This window comes from Triticum urartu, chromosome 4A (genome assembly GCF_056163025.1).
Source record: "Triticum urartu cultivar PI428250 chromosome 4A, HENAU_Tu73, whole genome shotgun sequence".
In the NCBI taxonomy this organism is placed as follows: Eukaryota; Viridiplantae; Streptophyta; class Magnoliopsida; order Poales; family Poaceae; genus Triticum; species Triticum urartu.
The window spans coordinates 2,242,923-2,251,538 of record NC_141876.1 but is presented as its reverse complement, the minus strand read 5'-3'; the positions used below and the strand labels follow the sequence as shown (position 1 = coordinate 2,251,538).

Sequence of the window (8,616 nt, the reverse complement as noted above, 5' to 3'; positions counted from 1 at the left end):
GGCAGTAAAAGGAGCTAATTTATAATTCCTCATACATCTGTAACTCCAGATGTTTTTTCACAGATAAGCAAAGCAAATTAAGCAGAGATTCTAGTTAATTACCAGCTGCTAGATGTATATATATGCAATGCAATTCTCTAGTTATTGGTATGACGATGGATTTCGTTGAAGATCTGATCTTGATGCTTGGAGGCGTTGACACATGGACGAGCTGCTCCTGAAGTCCTGACTGCTTGATGCTATCTAGCTAGGTAGGTAGCTAGTAGGGCGGCCGTGCATGCGCCGCCCATTCCGGCGCCGCGTGCCCGCCACCTCCCGGCATCAGGTTCGGCGGCACGCCGTACATCGGCATCCCCGCCGCGGAGGGGTCGCCGGCCATCATAGGAGGAAGAGGAGCACCTGCGCCGGGGGCGCCGTGCCTGCGGGCGGCCTCCAGCTGGTGGTGATCCTCCTCGGCGTCGTCCAGCGGCAGCCGCTCGTAGGTGGCGTTGGCGAAGGTGGACGCGATCACCATGACGGGCCCAGCCGCGGTGAGCGCGCCCACGACGCTGCCCCCGACCACCTGGCCCTGGCCGCCTGCGAGGTAGACGGTGAGGCCCGTGGAGCCCGGCGGTGAGGGCCCGGGGAGGAAGGTGCCGGTGAGGGAGAGTATCTCGAATCTTCCGCGGAGAGCGACGACGGCGCCAGGAGCGGAGGGCTGGCGCAGGGCGACGTCGGCGACGGTGCCGGCGCCGCTGAGCACGCAGACGCCGCGCTGCCTGCGGCGGGAGAAGTGGGCGATGGACTCGGCGACGTCGGCGCCGCCGGCCACCTCCATGACGTGGCTGCGCAGCGCGTTGGGGCTGTCGCGCGTGACGAAGATGGGCGGCTTGGGCTTGTTCTTGGAGCCCGGGGGGCGGCCGCGCGGGCGCCGGTTGGCCGGCACCACCACCGCGCCCTCCTTGGGCTCGTCGTCCTGCTCCTGCCCGCTCCCTCCGCCGCTGTGGCTGCTCTCCCCGTCCACCTTGGGCGCCGCCATGGCGTCCTCCAGCTGCTGCTGCTGGTTGTGGTTGCTGGCGAGGCCTGATGCAGGCGGCGCCTCCGTCAGCCGGCCTTCGTCCCACCACCTGTTGGCCATCTCCACCTAACCTAACTGATCTGTGCTACCTAGCTTGCTTCCTTTCTTGATATGCTCTTCTTTCTTGGTGGCTAGCAAGCTTTCTTGATTAATTACTTGTCTTCTTCGCCATGATGCCCTGGATCTGCATACAAATGAAATGAAGATGAGAGATCGAAATCGAATCGAAGGAACTAGCAACAACCATACATGTGATAGATGCTTGTTTACAGAATTAAGAACCAGCTCCTAGCTTGTTATCTTTTGATTTCATGAGCAAGAAGAGGATGCATGGAACTAAAGGGGCTAGCTAGCTAGGAGATGAAGAGGAAATATATGAGTACCTTGTGCGCCATGAAATTGCAGCTAATCAAACCAGATAGGGTGGAGAATTAGCTAGATCCCCATCGATGGATCGATCTAGTATGAGATTTTGGCCGCTCCTTCTTTTTGTTGGTGTGCACTAGCTGAGGCCTCAGCGAGTGTGTGGTGTATATATGGAGGATCCAGAAAGCTAGCTAGCTAGAGGGTAGAAGAAGAGGGGGAGGAAGACTTGCTTGCTGCAAGCTGAGTAAGCAAGCTTTGTCATGGAGAGGGATGCATGAGGTGTGTTAACGTTGATGGGTACCTTCTAGTTGTACTTGTTCCACACCTGCCTCCAAGCTAATTCACTTCACTATAGTTATATAAAAATATTAACTTCACTATAGATCGATCGATACGTATGTATACTAGTACTAAAGCAGCATGTGTACATGGCATTTGTTCTTCTTACATAGAGAAAATTATGGCTAAGTGCACCCCTATTACTTGGTTTACCTATATTTTACGGTGGGTAACGTGGTGGGGAGTACAACTCCCACATACAAAAAAAAAATACTTTGTATGATTGCATGGACCACTATTGGTACCATTTGTTTAGCTGCCTACATGTGTGTATACTTAAAAATGAGTCACCCTTCTACCATCAAATGTGGATTGGCATACATTACCAGCCCCACCAACCGGTTTATTCATGTTAAATTAATTCAAGGTATACTTTTCAACGCCGTGATTTTGAATACATAGCCTTACACCGAATTTTTATATAAAAATGAAAATGACCGTCGATCGAAGTAGAAAAAAAATCTATGGTGTATGCACAAAAATCTACTACAGGGTGATTTTGAATACGTTGCCTCCACTGATTTGTATAAAAAAATGACAATGATTGTTGATCGAACTAGAAAAATCTACGGTATATACACAAAGATCTACGGTGGGTCTTGTCAAGATCTTCTACGTGACAAGTATGTGGGCTCTAAGGCACTCTTTTTTTTTAGAATGTAGACGTTAGGAGCGTCCGGCCTTAAATTAATAAAGCCCACATCGGAACAGGCAAAGTAGCTAACCGCGGACATAACATGTTCGAGACAAAAGCCAGGGCTACGCGACTCTAAGGCACTCTCGCCAGGCCCAGTGGAAACTTGATGATTCACACTACTTCTCGTTTGATTGGGTGAAGAGAGGTAATTTATCTTTCGTTTTGCAACCTTAAGCCTCACACATAAGATTTTAAGAAGGCCAGTGTTGGGAAAATATCCCACTTCGTGAGCGGTTCCCATTGGGGTTTTCATGTTGTATGTATAAGCATGTTACAATTGCGAAAGTCTTATGTATTCCACCGGCAGATGTGGCATTAAGGCTCTATCAAACTGGCCCATGGCTAGTAGAACAGTTCCATTATTAGATCAAGGTATTTTTATAGCTACCGCTAAGTATATACTTCAAAATAAACCATCCTACCATCAAATGTGGATTGACATATATTACCAACCCAACCAACCGCTTTATTTATGTTACATATAACATATACTTCTCAATGTCGTGATCTGTATAGGAAAAATGAAAATAGTCATTGATCCAAGTAAATGATAGAATGGAAGCGGTTTAGGAGCACTCGCCCCCCCCCCCCCCCCCCCCGGTATATTCAAAAATAGTTTAGTAATTAAAAAAAGGTCAAAAAATCCTCGAACTATTTTGGAATCAAATATGACCAGGTATTATACTCGTATAAAAAGTTTGGCCAAGGAATGATTCCCGTTGACTTCAGGCAAAAAAACAAATTTATGGCGACAATATAGCATAAATAGTTCTATCGTTTTTTTGGCAAATCTTTGACCCCTGGTACAATGAAAGTCATTCCATGTTTAATCTTTTTATACGAGTGCACTACTTGGTCATATTTGATTCCATAAAAAGTTTTGGGATTTTTTGACATTTTTCTAATTACAAAAATATTTTTGAATATAGGGGGTGTGGCACCCGAGTGCTCCTATGTATTTTCGATGATACAATGGCCAACTTCTTTTCCGACAAACATGAGATTAAACCACCAACCTTTCTATTAGTCGGTGCACGGAGCAATGTATTCATTAATTGGAAGTGCGTTAGAGGGAACACATCACACTATGTAGTATAGCAATAGAGTATCAACGTATATACAACTCACGCGTCAGAACTTTGATTGATTATAAATGACACAGACATGCAATGCCAGGTTATTTCATATGTCTTAATTAATTAATTATACATGAAAGACCATTATTTGGTGTGGTGTTGGTGGGGCCGATTATACTATATATATAGTTTACAATGGGACGAGTGCATTTAGGCTGGGTAGGAGGGAGTATGTTGGAGATTAGGGCTCCTTGCAAGAACGCATGCACGCTCTACATTTATTTTTCGTTGCATGCCTGCTGGCGTAGGTAGGTATACGTAGTTTGATTTATCTTCTTCCACCTATCTGGGCTCTGTGCGAATGGACAGCTGTCATTTACGTATTTGCTAGGTGCAAAATGCCAGGGTTTTCCAATTACAAATACTATTGCAGATGTGTGTCAAAGATTTTTGAACTGGTTAATGTACTTTACATAAAACCATGCATTTCTTTCTTTTGACTTCCCATGTTCATGTGTAACATGTTTTTTTAGAAACACTATACAAACACAGACACTCACATACACGCATCTACAAACATTCCTATGAGCACTTTTGAGAGATTGAATCAACAAAATTTGAGATTAACGAAGTGGCCAGAGGCACCTTGTAGTTGGCAAGAACATCATCTTGTACATAGCCAGAATGCCTGAAATAAACTTAAAATAATGTGATCACCCATGCCAAGTCCAGGACTTCAACTCAGTGGTTCCTCTACAAGAAACATAACCATCTGAGCTACACTCAATTCGATGCATACATCATGTTGATGTAAGCTCTTGTTGATGACTATCTGTATACAGATGCGTCGTAAGTCCTTAAAAGGGGTTTTCAATAAGTTATATTTATTTATTAACTTGAAATATCACATCAAGGAGATATGATCGGAAAGAGTTACACGTGCATAACTGGAAATACTACTACTAATATATATAGTAGAAGTGACTTGCATTATGCATTATGCCTTTGTTATGTAAAAATAATCATGTGGTCGTATGATTTACTGTTGTTGATTAAATCGTTCGGACACTTCCAAAGTTCGTCCTACTTGTTAATTAAATAAACTAATCCCCTGATTAGACTAAGTACGGTTCCCAATAGCCAGGGCTGATCCTCTGTACATTATGGCTACCATACTGTCGTGTACCAGTACCACCCACATGGATGTTTCTTGTCAACCATTCAAGATCACTTTTAGTTGGGAAGAAAAATAATCAAAATCACCTATCGACGTCACTCACCAGTTCGACTGACGACTCTGTGACGACATGTGTCAAAAGATGTGTAAATTTGTGTCTCTTGGAGGAGGTTACGTTCATTGAGAGTTTACTAATTGTTAAAGATACACTTATTATTGGTTGTAATTGTTTTGCTTTCTCTTCCATGAGTTTTACGCTACCATTCATTCGAACTCCTCTCTTCTCCTCTGGTACCGTCGTTGCATCTTGATCATGCCAACGTTGCACCGTTCACTTTTATCCTTGGCAAATACAGAGTAAACCTATGATCAACCTATATATTACACATTATTATTGCCATCAACTTGAACTGTAGCTAGAGTTACATCAACACAATCATTCACCCTCTGTTCCATTGTAATAACCCTCGATCTTGCAAGTAGTGGTCATCCTTAGGATCTAGAGGGGGGGGTATAGAATCAACCGATATTACTATACCAACATGATCTTGATTTTCTCTCCAGTAATTAATTAATAATATACTAAATATAATCTAAAATGTAAGTCAGTGTAGAAGTTTCCAGTCAAACGTTTTTAATTTGACAACCTAGTAAAAAGGAAAAAGTAGTAGCATCTAAAACACCAAATTAATGCTACTAAACTCATGACTAAATATGCTTTTGCAATTATTTTTATGTGATCTACATGTTTGGAGACTACAATATACCCTGGAAATCTTGCATTTTAGAGGGAACAAACATAAATATCAGAGTAGCTAGGGCTTTCGAAGAGCAAACCAAAATCCAGGTTCCCATGCCAGACACCTAACACGATCGATGATATAGAGTCTAATAATGAGAATTGGCGGGCTCGCCAATAAAGAAAAGGAAATATGAATTAGCTACTATATATCTTCTAATGGCATGGGGGCTTGGGCTCTAGTGATGTTACATGAACATGCAAGTCTCAATTGGCTTTGATCCCCGGTTACTTTAAAGTACTGAGAAGTAGTGATGAGATTCCATTTGGCTCTATTAGTGGTGGTCCTAAGCACAAGTTGCCAAGTAACACTACTAGTGTACTCACTGATCCACTACGTACTAACCAGGCAACTACTAATCAAAGATCGATTATCCTGGCCGTCATCGTCATGCATGGTTTGTTTATGTAATCAATCCTGCTGGTTGGTTAATTTAGAGTAAGCTTTGCTCCTTAACTCGACACGTGTACCCGATCATGCTAAAAGCAACACAACTTGCTAGAAGAACAGCTTACCCATCCTCTCTTTATTCTTCTGTTGCGGGTTACCCATTCTCCTTTTAACATGTTCTAGAACAAGTAGACGACAACGTAATCCTAGTTGTCCATATGTATGGGTAGATGGGAGGAGAAAAAAAATATGTTTGGTCTCTCAATTATTGCAAAAGTTTAAATTAATTTCATTACGGAAAACTTCCGGTCTCTCCGCTTGATTTGAAAAGGCAAAGGTCATATATTAAGTAGCACAGACAATGACCAAAACACCCGTACAAAAATTGAAAAATGCATTCATGTTTTTGGGGTGATCAAGTCTTCTTCCTCCTACATCCATCAACGACACGCTCTGAGCAAAGCTCGTTGCCATTTTTGGCCTCCGTCTCAATAGTGCAAACTTTTATAAACTTGTGATCTTGTAGAAGCGGCAACAGAAAGTTGCCGGTGTAGAATATAACATGTCGGTGGCCCCAAAGAAGAAAATGCCAAAGAGGGCATGCAGAACGCCCTAGGGCCGGCCATATGAAGTCAGGAACACACATGACCAAGGTTGGCCAAACCTTTGTCGGTCGAAATTGGAGACGGAGAACCAACACATGACCACATTGTTTGCTACACATGGCTGCCCCATTGAGACAAATCCGTAAATGAAGAAAACAAACCTTGAGAATGTGAAGAACCGCCACTAACACAAGGGCGCGACAGAGAGACCTTATTCCACACCGACGGCAACTCCATCATATTACCACTGCCGATCAAAGACTTTACTCCGATCCTAACTCTACCACCAAGGCACTAACGGTCAGTTTGGTTTGTATCCTCATCAAATCTTGCCTGGCCTGGAAGTGTGCCTGAGTTTCAGGGATGGTTGTTTTGTTCCTGCCCTAGGAAAAGGAAAGGTTGTCTGGCCTGAATTCCTTGTACCATGACTAGCCTGGCCCAGGCGACCCAGTTCGGATGCCTGGACGAGCGCCACAAGGCTAATAGCAGCTTGGCTGGGATACTAGACCAAACAATGGCCCCACCAAGCTTATTAATGGAACGTCAATGCTCTTGCATGTGAGGCACCGACCACTAGTAGAAAAGGGTCAAATGTGAATCACATTAGTGCCGATTTGAATTTGAGCCGGCACTAATGTGACCATTAGTGTCGGTTCCAATGGCTAGGCGGGCGGACATCATTAGTAACGGTTTGTGGGCATCCTTTAGTACCGGTTCATGCCACGAACCGGTACTAATAAGGCCAGTGCGGCTGTGGTCAGGCTGGGGCCTCCACGAAGACCTTTAGTACCGGTTCGTGGCATGAACCGACACTAGAGTTTCTTAGTAAGCTGATTTTTAGTCCCACCTCGCCAAGAGAGAGGTAGTATGAGCGGTTTATAAGCCGTGAGTGCAGAGACAATGACGAAGAGGCGCAATGCTCACCTGCATGTTGATTAGCTTCAAGCCTTTCGAAATAGCATAGATTGCATTGAGCTATGTGCAGTGCAGTCTACACTATTCCAAAAGGCTTGAAGCAAATTAACCAGCATTGCACCTCTTTTTTATTTTTAATAACTTATTTGAACTCTGGACTTCTTGTGTTCAGTATGCAGCATTCAAAGTGACGTCATCAATTTCCAACATGTTCTGACATCGTTTGTTGTTTTTCAGTTATTTACCGAATTGTTTAAAGAGCTAAATGACCGTGAAATTGAAAATCACTACAAAATGAACTATGAAAATGCTGAAATTTAGCATGGTATCATCATTTCACCCGCATAGCATGTGCAAAAGAGTAGAGAGGGTCACGGCAAAAACTGGACGCACTTCGTGTACAAACTGGACAATCTCTTTCGGAGTATCAGGGTTTCGGACGAGAACTCATCTGTTACACGGGCACTTCAATGTTTTTTAAACTTATTTGAACTCCGGACTTCTTTTGCGTTCAGTATGAAGCATTCAAAGCGACGTCATCAATTTCCAACATGTTCGGACATCATTTGTTGTTTTTCAGTCATTTACCTAATTGTTTAGAGAGCTAAATGACCGTGAAATTGAAAATCACTACAAAATGAACTGTGAAAATGTTGAAACTTGGCATGGTATCATCATTTCAACCGCATAGCATGTGCGAAAGAGTAGAGAGGGTCACGGCAAAAACTGGACGCACTTCGTGTACAAACTGGACAATCTTTTTCGGAGTATCAGAGTTTCGGACGAGAACTCATCTGTTACACGGGCACTTCAATGTTTTTAAACTTATTTGAACTCCGGACTTCTTTTGCGTTCAGTATGCAGCATTCAAAGCGACGTCATCAATTTCCAACATGTTCTGACATCATTTGCTATTTTTCAGTCATTTACCTAATTGTTTAGAGAGCTAAATGACCATGAAATTGAAAATCACTACAAAATGAACTGTGAAAATGTTGAAACTTGGCATGGTATCATCATTTCACCCGCATAGCATGTGCGAAAGAGTAGAGAGGGTCACGGCAAAAACTGGACGCACTTCGTGTACAAACTGGACAATCTCTTTCGGAGTATCAGGGTTTCGGACGAGAACTCATCTGTTACACGGGCACTTCAATGTTTTTTAAACTTATTTGAACTCCGGACTTCTTTTGC

The 8,616-nt window shown here is 43.4% G+C and overlaps 1 pseudogene across 1 annotated transcript; it reads right to left on the bottom strand.

The window, feature by feature from the left end:
• On the bottom strand, positions 1–1,696 carry LOC125553331 (AT-hook motif nuclear-localized protein 20 pseudogene; annotated as a pseudogene). The gene is made up of 2 exons (XR_015601933.1): positions 1,441–1,696; positions 1–1,241 (listed from the first exon to the last, which is right to left on the bottom strand). The product of XR_015601933.1 is annotated as an AT-hook motif nuclear-localized protein 20 pseudogene (transcript).
• Between the last annotated feature and the right edge of the window lie 6,920 nt (positions 1,697–8,616).